This window comes from Wyeomyia smithii, chromosome 2, assembly GCF_029784165.1.
Source record: "Wyeomyia smithii strain HCP4-BCI-WySm-NY-G18 chromosome 2, ASM2978416v1, whole genome shotgun sequence".
Classification (NCBI taxonomy): Eukaryota; Metazoa; Arthropoda; class Insecta; order Diptera; family Culicidae; genus Wyeomyia; species Wyeomyia smithii.
The window spans coordinates 99,904,421-99,920,895 of record NC_073695.1 but is presented as its reverse complement, the minus strand read 5'-3'; the positions used below and the strand labels follow the sequence as shown (position 1 = coordinate 99,920,895).

Here is a 16,475-nt window from a genome sequence, read left to right as displayed (position 1 = left end):
AATACCTCGAAGCTTGAGCGAAATCTGAGAAGATCGTTGACATGAGATGGAATCACCCAAATATAAGTTTTTGACGTATAAATACGTCTCTCAGGATGTTCTGCTGCATAAGGACGTAGAATTAAAATCTACAAACGGAAAAAGGGGAAAAAATATGTCCAATTTCAAGTGCTCATTAGTCGGTTAGTTTTCAATGGATTTTTTCCGTTCTAACAGCATTGATTGCATCCCCCCTTATGCAGAATTGTAATTGGATTATTTGAACTATTGCACTATTGAAATTATCACGCCTTGCTAAAACGCAGATTTCGACCTCTGATTGGTCACTTAGTGTTTGCTTTCCCGAGCATGGTCGACCGAATTATACACATAGTAATCCTGGAATGTACTATTTGGACTATGTAAGAGTCTGCTTCTACTTGAATGAATCATATTACTAGTGGATGGCGACTAGGACGGTCCTAATTGAACAGCAGCAGGGGTAACGGGTGGTAGCAGCAGCGTTGGCGGGTGTCAGCAACTAGAGTGGCAGCTCCAGCTGCAGCGGTAGTGGTAGCAGCGGCTTAGCGGTGGGTGCAGCGGTGCTTCCTGTAGTAAAATGCTGACTTTGTGAGGTAATGGCAGCATCAATAGTAGGATCATCGGCTGGCACTTTCTCCAATGAAAAACTGCCGTATTTTGACAAGGCACAAACGCTTTGGGATGCTGGCAATCAAAATCTATGGGCCGTCAAATTTTCAGTGTGGAAACAGCTTTCAACTGCGCTATCAGGAGAATACCTTATTCCCACTGTCGGGGATAGCACAGATAAGCGATTATGTAATTTTTTTTTATTCTCGCTTATTTTCCATCGGTCTAGTGCCGCCACTGTTGTGTGCCAATCACCGACGCCCAGGGAGGCGACATTACCCAGGACCCTAACTAACGACCCGTTGATTAACGGACCGGTGCCAACGGCTTTGCTCCCTCATGCGATGGAAGGCGTGATCCCAGAGACCACCTCACAACCATCGACATCTATGTCGGCGGTGGGATTCGAACCCAGGACTCGAGCGTGGTTGGCGGAGACGTTACCAACCATGCCAAGCCCCCGCTTAAGCGATTATGATTTCAATGGCGTTTCAAAACGCATCCAGTTTAGGGTGGTTAGTCTTACCGACTTTTCAAAAACCGATATTTCGGTATTCATAAGAATAGAAACCGGTTTTTTCGGGTTATTTCAAACTAAGTGCGACTCGTGGTCTTTGAACCTACTTGTTTAGCTACAAAATTCTGTAAATCATAGTTTGGTCAGGTAATGACAATCAAGTCCGCGAGAAAACGTCTTTCTCTCTGTACTATTCGAAAGTAAAGCTGAAAAAAATTAAATATGGGTCATTCCATACGAAGTGTACATGCCACTTGGACACGACCATCACAGATTTTGTTCAAAGTTGGGGGAATTGTTCTTTGGAAAAATCCCAATTTTGGTGTCGATTGGAATACCCCCCGCTCTTTAGGACCCCCCTCTTTATTGCAAAGTCACGCAATTTTTGTCAAAAAGCTCTTTTTTCTTACAATTCATAGATGTAAGTTGTCCGAAAAACACTGATAGATCTTTTGAAGAAAATAAACCAAGGAATCCAGGAAAAAATATGTGTTTTGACCGGAGGTGTTGCCAGATAAATTATTTTTGTATTTGAAAACTAAATTTTCATTTTTCGGCAAATGCAGCCGTTTTGATTTTAAATTTGATAATTTCATCGTGTTCTTTGAAAAATTTCACATAAGAAACAATTACAACTACTTTTCGGTACACTCCTTAACTGTTTCAGGTCGGACTCGATTATCCAGGATTTAATTGTTTCGGTGTTCGTTTTTAATTCTTATTCTCAAATTTTACCTTTACAATCCCTTCTGGCATATTTGTAATCATTTATGTCACTTCCGCCATGTTTGATACATGTTAGAATTGAGTGAAAGTAATTAAAGTCCAATTAATTTTTTTACTTCTTGAGGTTTTAGCCCATTTCACCTCAGATATAATTCCTGGTTACGCCACTGCATCATACAATATTTTTTCTCTTGATCGTTATACAGAAGCTTTCATATATCAAATACTTCCGTTTTTGTCATTATATTTGAGAAAAAAAAAATTTTCAGAAAAAATGAAAAAATTGACTTAAAAACTTATTTTGATTTTCCAAAACAAACGCTAAAGTTAATCGCAATCATAAACAGACAATAAAGTGAATATTCGAACGGTTTCATGCACTGCCCGGCCACAGACAAAATTAAGTAATGAAAAACAAGAAATGGTGACGATACTATAAAACGGCTGGAGGGGGGAGAGCTGAGGTGGGTGAGATGATGAACCTTTAAGATTCAATTATGAAACAGTGCGAAACAGGGATAAAGGGTAAACTGAACAGAACAGCAGCAGCAGCGTGTTGATGGGCGGACAAGGAGACGGACGAGAGCACTTGCCTCTGCCTCTGCTGCGTGGTTTGCTGAAGTGGCCGGGCAGGAGATCGTGTTTATTTTTCACCGGTTCTCACACACATACAGAACCGATGATGATAGCAAACGATAGCGGGCAAACAGCGAGCGGCGGCGGTGCGCTGGAAGGTGGATATTAAGTGGATATCCAAACAGAATTCGGGATGGAATGGTTGTTGACTTGTTTTCGTGTTTTCGATTTTCGATATTTTTTTTGTATTATTCGACGGCTCATGTGTGCGTTTTGCGGGGATAAGAGTGGGTAACTTGCGCTTTTTTTTTTGAGTCATACGTGCTAACCTGTACGTTTCAAATGATTCGTGCGGTTATTGAACCTTTTATTTCCCGGCTTGTTTTGCTTTGGGTGGTGTACATTTCAAACTAAGAGAAACGCCGTGGAACTGTGGTGAGATCAGTACATGCTCCTTGGGCTGTTGGAGTGAAACAAAAGTCAATTTGTTTGGTACTTGCAGAACAAGTTGTTTCGGGAGGGGAACCATGCTTCCAGCTTGCCAAGCTGTGCTGGGCCTGGACATGGGCACTTTGTTTCGGGTGTCATTTTTAATTTTAGCAGTGATGGATCAGGGTACATTTTTCTGAGACTTGAAAGAATGATCCATTTGGTAATGACTGATGATAATTTTGAGGTGTTAGTCATATTTGAATCATCGAAATACTGCTGTAATGATTTGACAAATAAAACCAACAACATGTTTTAACAAGTATTGCAAAATTGTTTCGAAATCATGATTTGTTCTGTTTTCTTTGATGTTTCCTGAGTTGCTATGTCGATGTGTTATTTTTGAACGATGTTTGTGTTTATCACTAGAGATCAACTGACAGTGGTTTGAGCCATATTGCTAATTTTTACACTTGCTCATGGTTTACTTCGTTTACTTCAACAACAAGGTTAGTTTCACTGTGCTTCAATTAGATAACTACCACATGTTCGTGTTCGATTTTTTATCTTATTTTCAAATATTTTGTTCTAAACTATCAATGAAAATAAAACGATTATAATTTAAAGAAAACAAAAGTCAAAAACAATGCTCATATTCAAAATTGAGCAAACCAAAACCATATTTAATACAGCTCCAATTCAAGTAAAAAAAGGTAGTAATTCATTAGTCGTTTGTATGAAGCTTGATATTTCACCGAATTCCTTTAGGTTCCCCAGATCTCTCTAATTTCCCTACTAAACTTATCAAAACCATAAAAAATCGTATAAAAAAATAATCTCTATTTGTTATTGCTTAGAAAACTGCTTGACATCAATTGATTGTTCAGTCAAAGAAACAATATATAGAAAATGTCCAGCCTTTTTGCTCCGAAGATAATAAATCTTATATTTGTATATGAACTTTTGCGCATTTGTGGTTTTTCATGTAAATCATGTAAATTATTATGTTTATGTATCTATTTCCTCAATGTTTCACCAGCAGAATTTTAGTTGATTTTATTTCTGAATTATGAGCGGTGTTTGAAAATATTGTTAAGTAGTTTTATTTCGAACTTAAAACTAATCGCTGAGTTTTGTTTAATTTTTTTGGAAAAAGATGAAGCAAGAGATGAAATTTTGAAAATGTAGGACATGAGTGGCTTTGGTCTCAGCCTTGAACATGTGGGCTGTTCAAGATTAAAACATGCAAATAAAGTAATCGAATGATAATAAAGTGTAATAGTGCTGATATGTCACCGTTTGTGGCAGAGCACGCATTATAAATTCTGAATAAACATTAGTAAATAATTGAACCATAACTAAACTTTCCGCAAAAAAGAAACGTTTTGATATTTGTATCACAAATGAAAATCTTCAAGCTCATATTATGATCATTTGTTAATGAGACATTCAGAATACCACGGATCGAAATCAGCTACATTCAAATTATTTGTCTTGTATAGAAATCGAAGATAGGATTTGAAAGTTTTTTTCTAACAGGAACAAAACGAAATAATTTCTCAGGAAAGACTGAAAATTGTTCACACCTTCAATCGTGGCCGGATTTGCGTGTAGGAAGGCCTGAGGCAGATATTTCAGGAGGGCCCTCTTTATAAGCAATTTGTGAATTATCTTCGCGCTCCGCGAGAAAAATTCTTGCCGTATCTTTCCTACCTGAGATGCCAATGAAACTGCTCAAGAGGGCCCCAATATTCACCGGCGAACTGGAAGGTGGCAAAAAATCACTTTGTTTTCCAACCGAGCATCGCTGATCATGTTCCTGACTTGGAAAGGGGGGGGGGTATGCATCTGCCCCCATTATTCAAACAGTTTCTGTACCTTCAATAAAATAGTTTTTTTTTGCTAAAGTAATCAAATATTTTCTAAATAATCTTATGCAAAATGGTAAAATGGTCAAAAATATTTTTAAAGCTCTAGTGCCCAAGTTAATTTCTAGACGGGCTTTGGTAAAATCACTATGAACCATTATAAACACTTTTTAAGTATTTATTGAAGCTTTTCAAAACTTCAACTGAAGCCCGCCAAATGGCGGCATTGGGGGTCAATCTCATTACTCTGGGACATTTTCGATTTTTAAGCCAAAATCGATATGTTTTTTTTGTAAGATTTGTACTACTGCGACCATTATATTAATCTTCTGTGATATAAATCGATTTGATCTCCTAAATCAAAAAGTTGCACGTGTCACTTTGGTATTGGATTTTAATTTGGTTCAATTTTAAAAATTGTATTTTTCTAAGATCGACAAAATTATAGTTCCATCGTCACAAAAAAGATTCGACACAGTCTCTATTGTTGCTTCAGTCCTACAGCAGTAGTATAGTAGATTCACAGTTTGACAAACGCGCGTGATATGGCGCTGCTGTTTGGATAATAGACCAGGCGGGAAGATTACACCAGATGGTGCTGGGGTTAGTTGAGAAATGAATGATCGTCATCTAAACGATGTTTTAATTCAATTCGGGTTTCACTTAACATTCTGTATGCAAAACCTTGACATTATATAGAAAGAACAAAAAGTTATCTATTGTTCTTAAAAGATTTTATTGAACTGCAACTAACATTCATAACAGGGTGACTGTCAGTGTCAGTATGCAATTCCTAAGAAACATCGTATAATGAATTGTTTCAGATTTAGAATCCGTTAAATCATTTTAAGAATTTTGTATAAACATAGTGAATCCTTAGCCAAGATCTTAACATTGAAAGACATAAAATTAGGAGTTTTCCGTTCAAACTTTCAGAAACAATTTGCGACAAATTGCTTAGCAAAACAATGCTGTAATCAGTTGTTTTAACATAAAATGTACTTTTTTATCTCTGATTTTATGTACAAACAGGCCCGGATTTGAGGGGGGGCAAAGGGGGCAAATGCCCCGGGCCTCCCGATTCAAGGGGCCCCCCTAGTCGTGAGGCGACCTTTTTTTTTTTTTGCTCGTCACCATCCAGAACGTTACCTGTAAATGTTTTAAGAAAAGAGGGCCTCGCAAACAAATTTGCCCCGGGCCCTCCACCGTTTAAATCCGGCCCTGTGTACAAATAAACTTTGTGGGTGCGTGGGCAATAATAAATTAGAGAATTTTTCATGTCGACTAACATTTGAAACGACCTGCAATTTTTTTAACTTTTTTATAAATAGTTATATCGATAATTTTCGATAGAAAAAAGTAGCTAACGGATAACTTTAGAAAAGTGTCGGAATACTTATTTAAAAATATTGAAAAACAATACTATAAATAAAATAAAATAAGTAAAATAAATAAACAAATTAAATAAAAAAAAATGCATAAATAATAATATAAAATCCTATACCGGAAAAAATGTCTTAAATAAAGTTATTTGAAAAATATTCATTTAAGATATTTTTTAATTTAGGTATTTTAAATAGATATAGTTGCCTAAAACTACATAAATAGGAAGCTCAAATCAACTAAGAAAAGTTCTTCGTGACCGTTTCACGTTGCAAATACTTCACAGACGTAGACAGACTACAGAAATTATATTTCCAGTGTAGTATCCAAAGTCAATTTTTTCAATAATTTCAAATGAAATTTTATCCCTCGGCAACTTTTCCCTACCTACCTCTTGTCATTGAGTTGATTAGACGCATGTGAGTTCAGAAGTAGAAAATGTGAAATTGTTAGAAAACCTTTTTTTCATTAAGAGCGCCAATTTAATTTATTGACGTAGGACTATGTCTTTGTTTTCTATACTAGATTACATTTTGTAAATTTGAAAATGACACTGGCAAATATTGCGTCAGATTTCAAACGATTACAGCAAGCGAACGACTCAATGCATCTTAGTCATTTATACGTCGGTGGATAGATAAAATTTATTTATTTATTTTTTTTTATTTATTTACAATACATGGCATAAGACAAAGTCTTTTCAATAACCATTGACGTGAACGAATATGCTTTAAAAACTAAACTGGCGGCATTAATGCCTCTACAAACATTCCACTAAATCTATCAATTGATTAAAAAATGTCAAAAATCTTTAACAATTGTTTGATATAATGTTTAACATTGTTGCTTTACTGCTTAATGGTGAAAAAAGGAGAAAAGTTCCAAGGTCAAGCTTTCCCATTCATTTTCCTTGTTAATCCCTTGTTTCCCGAGCATGGATAACAATAACATGGACGGAATAAATTCCACTGCCTACATATTCTGACTCAACAAAGTGTTTTGTTCCGTTTGTCTTTCTCTAAGCTGCGTGGCCACGCCCTCATGGCAAAAATCTACGCTGAACTCGATACAAAAGACTGCGTGTAGAAAATTCAGCTTCAGTCTAGTTTGTCACACAATAGCGAGTGGAGTATAGCTGTTAGAGGTACGCGACATTGAGAAACGAGAGCTGCATACAAATCAACTTACAGGCACTGCGGAAAACGTTACCTTTATTTTGCATACGGCAGCAACAGTCACCATCGTACGCTGCAGAATATTTTGCTGGTACAGCTACTGGAGGGCACAGCGGAGAGCAAATTTCATGCGCGGCCAACAAAATATTCAATGCTACCGGTGGTGGTGCGATCATCAGCACACATTTCGAGCTGAATATTATGGAATCAGTTCTTTTCAGAATAATAAGAGTTATGAGAATTTTCACAACCAGTACTAGTGTGAAATTTTCATGTATTCTGGCATCGTTATTCTTACAATAACGACCATCAAATATAAAAAGGTAGTGTTGCCTATGAACAGTTCATCGCAGCGTATAATGTATACATTTAGTCCTACGTCACTATTTCATACAACTTCTAGGGCTGTATAACTTGTAGTATTTAGAATAGTTTTAAACAACTAATTTTTATATCTAAAAAATGTTTTTTTTTGGGTTCTAAGTAAAACCTGCTAAAAGCTGATCGAATTGACGCGAAAGGCGTCGTAAATAAACTACGTTACGCTAAAAATCAAGACGTCAGATCTCTTCCTTCTCTATGCAACAGTTAGTGTCGTTAAATATGACTCTCCCCCTGACCATCCCATGCAAAATTTTCAATTTCAAAAAAAATATCACAGCTATGTAACTTTCTCAACAATTCAACTCCCCCCTCTTTCCATCATATGTCACAATAAGTAACGCAAATTTCTGGTTGACGCTCAATCAGTGAATTGCCTACGTAATGTTTTTATATTAATTTTCGTGTTATTTCTGATTCATTTTTGGGTAATACCTATTAGTAACATTTCCGTAAAACAACAAGATACGAAAACAAACTTATCAAAAGAAGGTCTTTAAGACGACACACCAATGACACAGAAACTGACACAAAAATTGTACAAAAAGAAAAGAAGTAAGACCGAAACGATACAAAAACAACAAAGATATTAAGCAAAAACGTCACACACATGATGGTGAAAATCGGCACAAGTTAAAACATGGTGTGAGACGAAAACACAAAAGAAAAGGAAAATAATAAAATATACACATTAATGACAAAAAACAACAAGAAATCGTGAACTTGTGGAACAACAATGATACAAAAATAACAAGTCTAATACGAAGACGGTACATACCTCAAAAGACTAAAAACAAGCAAAAATGACTCAGAAGTTTTTTGAGAAATAACACGAAAATTATGCAAAAAATTATAAGAATACCGAGTCTAAACTAGGCAAAAAATTTTTACGGATGACTGAATGGCAAGGTTGTAAATTATCACTTGGGCTCATTTTTTTCGCAAGCTAATCGCTCATTTAGAAAGCACAATTTTGTACCACTTTGTATGACAAACTTGAAGTTCTTTAGCCGTACTATCATTTTGTCGAAGAGAGTATTACTCGTACTCATACACCGGAGCCGCAAAAACACATTCCAGCAATTCATCGCGACCATGAAGTTCGTCGTACAAACTTGTTCAAAGGTATGCTTTTTGAATGAGCTATCAGCTTGCGAAAAAAAGTTTCACGAGTGATGATTTACAACCTTGCTGAATGAGGCCAAGCGATATAATGTTTTATTTTATCAAAGATAGTCTTCAAATGCGATCTCATGAATCACTGTTCAAAATGTAATATACATATCAACGGATAGAATTAAAACCCAACAGTGAAGGTGACAGAAAGAAAAACGATAGATACCGTTTAGATTCCAGTAGGAACAACAACAGTTCTATGTTGCTTCCTTGAGGAACGCTTGTTTGTGAGAGCTGACTTTTTGAGAAGCACGAAGTTTCAGAATATTCTAGACTTGATTATGAATATTTAATTTATTTTTCATCTGAAATGATAAGAGGTTTTTTCCAAGCGATGTCAAAGTATTGTAGTCTAAAATAGCAGTGAAAACACATTTTCTTATTCTCTATTTATTGTTGGCAATCCACAGTGTGTTTTTCATTTTTAATGAGATATAATTGTTATTCTCGAACACTACAGAAAATAAAACATTACATAAATTTTGAAGTAACATTTATTCAAAAAGCGTGTTTTTATGTCGTCTATGATTATGTTAGAAAGATGGTTTCTCCGTTGCTTCATGATAGCGCTATTCGCACTCCGCAACACATTGTACAAAATTATAAACTTTTTCGCACTGCGCTGCAATGTAATTTTTGCTATCACCATGGCGGACTTGAAATTTTGTTTTTGAACGTATGAATTATGTTTGTCAGAATAAAAACCGCAATATTATTCATAAGTATAGTTCAAATATTAATCCCAAGACGACTGGATTCATGACTAGCCAAAAACCAATATATATTTGTATTATACACCTTATGATTCGAAAAATCAGTAATTAAAGTTTTGAAGTCAATGTTTCACCCTAAACTAAACAAAATTAGTGCAAATGTATCACAAAATCAAAGCAAACTTCCATTAGCTTCACCATTTTCACCTCTACGCTCGAAGCGTCTCCTACATGTGAATGATGCAATCAGAGATGACAAATACAAGCTCGCAAAAACTGATTACACACTCACCTTCAACAGATTTGTAATGTATGTATGTATTTTTTTTTTGTTATGGAATTAGAATTACGTTGTCCATTGATGTGAACTTTTGTAATAAAATATAAAATGTATGTATGTATATGTAGGAGAGTACTGAACTTGGGAGCCCAATCAAAATTCAAACTGTTGTATGTCATAATTAAGCTAAAAATGGACAACTTCACAAACATATTTCTAGGATAGAAGGATAACACTGGTCAACATAGGTGTGGCTCCAAGCTCAAACTGAGAAAAAATGAAACATTTTAGCTTTTCTGTAAATTTTGGTGCCCCTGGCCACCAACATTTTTCTGAGACTCAAATGAGTATTCTTGTAAACATAATGTTGAAGCGACGCACCCGGTGATTAGTTACTATGCGACACTTTGACGTAAGTTAACGAAATTCTACACTGGCTACAGGCACAAAATTTCACAGGAATAATTAAAAAGCTATTTTTCGCTTTTGTGGACCAGTGGATAAAATAAAAAAATGCTTGTAGATGATATAGCGAAATTTGGGAGTAATATATATGAATATTTAATAAATGCTAAAATAAAATAACTAACAACTCAAATATTATTGTGAGTGAAGCTATTGACCAAACATTTACAAGAGAATTTCGGGCTTACGAGAAAAAAAATCGGAAACTCCATAAATTATCTCGAAATTCTAAATTTGCTAGCTCTCTCCTACTGAGCTCCTACTGAGTTTGGTAGTGAGAATAACTATTAAATTTTAAAACATAAAAAATTTTCATTAAAAACCACTGCTTCAAAATGCAAAGTCGTGTAGAGAGCTCATATTGTAGTCAAAGTAAGGATCTCTCTCGAAAGACGTACACTTCAATGAGTTTCTCGAACAATCTCTTCGTGTTTGAAGTCGGTCACCAGTTCCCATCACAATCCGTCTCTCTTTTTCTTTTTCTCTCTTTCTTCTTTTGTCTCTCGTGCGCTTTCCTAGTTTCTAGTTATCATAAGCACTCACGTTCGGTCCACCTTCGGGTAATGCAGTCTGCATTACCGATCTATCGTTCACAGTCGGAAAAGTTCATCGACCTCGGGAGCTCATGACCCACATATGAGTTACTGGTTGCAGTTTATTTGCAATTTATTTGAACGAATTTTCGATGGTTTCAATAATTGAAGAATTTTTAATATATTTTCAAAAGAAAGACACTGCGCTGTTACCAATACCACAGCATGATTTGCTCCAATCACTGCTCTCACCAACACCACCGCAAAAGTGCATATCGCGCATCAGCAGTGGCAGTTCAACGACCCCTCTATAAGTGTGACCCAGTTTTTATCAGCCCTCCCGGTCACTCAATCGCTCACCGGCCAATGGTTTTTGCTATTCCCAACCAGTCTACCTACGACTGCGGTAAATGAGATCGCACTGATTGCCGTGAGAACCGTGTTTGTTTTGAAGCTCCTGGGTTGCGCTTCGCGATTTCATAATCAAACATCTCCGCCGTCGTGTCCCATTGACGGAAGGAACTTATTAAATTGGCAATGGGACAAGTAAGCAGCAATATTTAAACCACTACTTATCAGTTTGAGCGCGAAATATCGTGGCCACACTAGTGCGAGGGCTGACATACTATCAGAACATCGACATTCAACGCAGAAAACTTGTGTAAGTTGTGCGAGATGCTCTTGAGATGACCCTGAAGGCCTCACTGCGAAACCTAGAATCTGCCGCCCGCTGATGACGACGATTGCTTTTCTTGTGAGCTCTCCCATTATGCCCCAAGTTGTTACAACGCTAAGCGCGACTTACCTTCACGAAGCGGTGCTCGCTATAATCCTTCAGCAGAGTGTATATCTAGTAGATGTGCGTTAATTAGGTCTCCATGGTGAAGGAGGATGGTTATAAGATGACGCTTCTAACACCTCACCGAAGGGATTGCTAATTTTTGCGATCACATGAACTGTACGGACACACACCCACAAGTGCAACTTTGGGGCTCAACACACGTCTGTCACACTGTCGGTTCTGGAACGTGGCAAAATAATTGCGTTCTAGCTTATTCAAATCACCTCGGATATCTTATATTTCGCGTTTGCTGTTGGGAAGAGCAATCCCGCTCTCCAAGTCACACACCAGTTCCCGTTGGATCACTGTTTGCTGCTAGACACCCAACACCAACCACATGAGCACAAAACACACCAAAGCTGGAGCACAAAAGTCGCAAATTCTTCCCGGTTTTTCTATCTCTCTTCCACTGCAAACGCTCAATCCATCCCGCTCACTTTGGCAATTAATTCCTCGGGATCACTTGATTCCTGTTAAACTTGTTTTCTCGATGGTTTTCCTCGTCGATCAATATCAAATACACTGTTTTTGTTGTTCACCAACAGCTTTAGTCATTTTTGCGCATTTGTTCAATTCATTCATCCAATTGCGGCAAACCGAAGCATTGCGTCGTATTTCCCTTCGATGATTGGTTGAAGTTCGTTGATGTCCCTCGATTTCAGTCGTTGTTGACAGTTTTGATTGCTTTCAGGTTCGTTTCTTCCTTCTCACTTTCGCGTTTAAATCCCTTCGTTGATTGATTGCACAACTTTTACCATGAGATTTGACGTTCACTCGAAGTTAAGATCGTTCGATCTTATCCGATATCACCAGTTTGAATACTCTATCACACTTGATCACTCGATTTGTTATCAGGTTTCATTGATTTTTGTATCTTCTTCTTAATTTTTCAAAATAAAACTACGCGCCTTCACAATCGCGCGCACAGTTTTCCAACCGTTGCAGGTTTGTCACTTTGTTTATCACGAAAAGCACAGAATGCGGGATTTGTTCTTCTTCGCGTGCCGTCACCGATCGAATGGGGCAACAACAAGTCGCAGCACAACCCGATCCAGCTTATGTAATTCTCCCGGTGACTCACGCTGTAAGTAAGTTTGGTGTCTCACCCCAAAAGCTTCACGATCGGCTCGCCTCGGTCTCACTGCGGCAGGCACTCAGAATTCTCCGGCAGCGATTCAAACCAAAATCTGATAATGCAACGAAACGCCTCTGCAGGAACAAACAGGGATACGTCCGTCTCGTGAATTGTCTTCGGCGCAACTAAATCGAGGAAGATACGGAAAATCACTGTTTACTCTCTGGAAACCGTACGGTTTGACGGTCAAGGTGCTTCCCCCTCCACTTGGCTCGGGAAACTCACCAACACCGAAACCGAATTGTGTAACACCCGGACCGATCTAGAACTCTTCGAAAGCTCTCCGTACGCACACACATCCACCAATCCACCAAGAGAGTCAGCTCAAAACGCGTTGATACACCTGTGATCCAGGTGTAAAAACGATACAAACCAAAAGCAGAAGCTTACTGCTAGAACAAATACTAACACCGACACCCGATCGATTGTGCGGCAGCCAAAGTAGGAGAAGGAAGCGCAATCACTCAGAGTACAAAACTCATCGAGCGAGGATCACTGAGAGAATGTGATGATCATTATGTGCATGTGGATGTGCGTTCCTCGTCCTCCTCCATTCCCCCAACTACGCCAAACCCACTATCCATACATTCATCCTCGCAAGGAATAACGGTACCAACCGACCGACCGAGCGACCGACGATCGAAGTTTATGCTGCTATTGCATAGCACTTTTTCCCGTCCTTTCTTCCTCCGCTTTCGTCCGCCCTAGAGGTAGATGCCATACACAGGTAGAATTTGGTGTTGCGTGAGATCCCGCTCGCTCGTTTCGTTCGGCTTATTTCCTGGCCCATAAACACGAACTTCACACTTGCGGCATTGCGGTGCCGCGTTCGCGTTGGGGGATATGAAGTTCATGGGAATTACCTGTGCGTCGTGTCGAGGTCAACCTTTTTCATTCAAGCGCGATGCTGTGCGACAGGGGGAAAGGGGTATCAGGTATTACAAAATCCATTGTTATGTTACGGTTCTTTCCTCTTCCGCCTCGTGTCTCGCGCCGCTGCTGCCTGGGGGATCGCTAGAGATTCGGTGCATACTGTTGGTGTCGTTTGGACGCCGTCATTGTCGTCGCGGGAGTTCAATGGATGGTTTTGTTTCGCGGTTGGGCGCGGGATCATGTGCTAGAATGTGCCACTGCTCTGCTCTGACGAGGGGCCATGGTGGTTATTGTTTGTGGCTATGATGTTATAGATTAAATTAGATTAAAAAGTCCCAGAGGCGCCCAACCAAAACTGACTATTGTGAGCGTATGATTTAATGTTCTGGCATGCGATGCTTGGTCGCAATACGCTAGTCAGAACAGCATGAGCGATCACTCTGGAAATGGGAAAAAATGCTGTCAATACGAGTGCAGTGATTTTGCATCACAACGGGACTAGATTGATAGGTTAATGTTGGAGTCGTCCTAGCAAAAGCAAGCTCGTACAAAATTCTAACATGTGTGCGATGACTTACTAATTATTGGTAAAACACAAATTTTTCCTTCTATATACTTTCCACCAGAACAAGCTCTCAAACATTGCTTTGATTTTTTTCCAAATCGTCGACACTATTACGTCAAGTTTGAAACCAAAGGTAAAGCAACATATTTATGGTGATTTCATTCGGGATTATTATTATTTCTCAATCGTAGAGAATACACATTATATTACTTTGTTGCCTACTTTGAACTAATCATACAAGAAACAGCAGCATGCATATCCAAAAAAACCATTGTCCTCAAATTTCACATAAGATTTCTGTACACACACGAACACATACTTGTGTACTCATACATAATTATTACCTCTTTGGAAAAAAATCTCACACAGGAACAGAATATTCAGTTTTCATGCATAAAGCTCTCTAATTCTGCAACTGAGAATACGAAATATATTTGATTTCCATGAAGCAAATCAGGAATTGGCAGTTATTCAATGAGTACTAGAGCAAACGTCGACACCGTGGCAGACAAAATTTAATTCAATTATCCATAATGTAATTTCGAAAACTTCATATGAACGAGAAAGAGAAGAATAGCGAGAAGCTTACAAAAAATAAGAAAAGATAGAGATCGAGAGATGAAATTCTGTTTTTTAAAGCGATTCAGCCAAACTAAAAGCTTAATCCTAAAATTTCCAGTTAATAAATATCTGCCAGATTCACTATAACTTTTCATCAACTCAAGCTTTCATTATCTTTTGTCTGTTTTCCAATATATTTTAGACCATAAATTTTGAATGTTGATTGATCTCTCTTTCAATTCTTGAGGGTATTCTTCTAGCAGAGTAGAAGGTTATGTCATCAATTCCTTCCTATTTTCGTATGAAACACAGCCAATAAAAATTTATGCAAAAATAAAACATTCCGCTTTTCATAAGAGCTGACCTCACAAAATAGAGCAAAAAAATTGGAGTAGGTTAGTGTGAATAATTTTAATGACAAACTATGTAATATTCATGCAAGAGTTAAAAAACCCAGAACTATATAAACAGCAGCAAGTAAAAACGGTAGGGTAGTAGGAAGAAATGGACAGGTGCTTTATCTTAAAAAGTATGGCATTTTTGGGTTTTATGTACTTCTCTATCCTTTCCTTGAGCTACTTAATCCTACCTAACATAAAATTTCATGCCTTGCTGTGATAGGTGCACCGCAGTGCCAATCCTCGTCGACAGCACGAATCCAACGAGTGCGGGGTCTACCTCGAAGTCGACGACCTCTATCGGGTTTCCTGCTAAATATAGCCTTCGCTTGACGCTCATCCGGCATTCTCGCTACATGCCCAGCCCACTGAAGCCTGCCGTGTTTTATCCGCTTAACTATATCCGCCGATTTGTATGCCTGGTACACTTCATGGTTCATGCGTATGCGCCAAACACCATTTTCTAGTTTGCCGCCAAGGATTGAACGCAAAATCCTACGCTCGAAAACACCAAGAGCTCGCCGATCAGCCTCTTTCAGCGTCCATGATTCATGGCCGTAGAGAGCCACCGGAAGAATCAGTGTTTTATAGAGTGCAAGTTTAGTACGGATTTGCAGACTGCGGGACCTTAGCTGGTTACGTAATCCGTAAAAGGCCCTGTTTGCGGCTGCTATCCGCCTCTTTATCTCACGGCTAACCTCGTTGTCACATGTCACAAATGTTCCCAGGTAAATAAATTCGTCGACTACTTCAAATGTTTCCCCATCTAGCACCACCGCAGCACCAACCTCCGACGGACTACCACGCACTCTGCCAGCCACCATGTATTTCGTTTTGGCCGAGTTTATGACAAGCCCTAATCTCGCAGGTTCCGTCCTGAGGGTCCCAAGGCCTCTTCCACAGCTCTACGGTTGATACCAATGATGTCGATATCGTCCGCAAAACCGAGAAGCATGTGCGACTTCGTAATTATGGTGCCGCTTCTCTGCACACCAGCCCTCCGTATAGCACCTTCCAATGCGATGTTGAACAATAAGTTCGACAGCCCGTCACCCTGCTTCAAACCATCTAACATCACGAACGAGTCCGATATCTCACCGGCTATCCTGACGCTTGATGTAGAACCTTCAAGGGTGGCACGTATCAGCCTAATCAGCTTTGTTGGGAAGCCATGTTTAATCATAATCTACCATAACTCATTTCTCTTGACTGAATCGTACGCTGCCTTGAAGTCTATGAACAGATGGTGC

The 16,475-nt window shown here is 38.6% G+C and overlaps 1 protein-coding gene across 1 annotated transcript in view; it reads right to left on the bottom strand.

The window, feature by feature from the left end:
* The window catches only part of LOC129720284 (PR domain zinc finger protein 1), a 149,961-nt gene extending 137,004 nt beyond the window's left edge, over window positions 1–12,957 (bottom strand). Inside the window, exon 1 of the mRNA XM_055671742.1 lies at window positions 11,658–12,957. The gene's annotated coding sequence lies outside the window, so the exon portion shown is untranslated. The remainder of the gene's footprint in view (window positions 1–11,657) is intronic.
* Window positions 12,958–16,475: the final 3,518 nt, after the last annotated feature.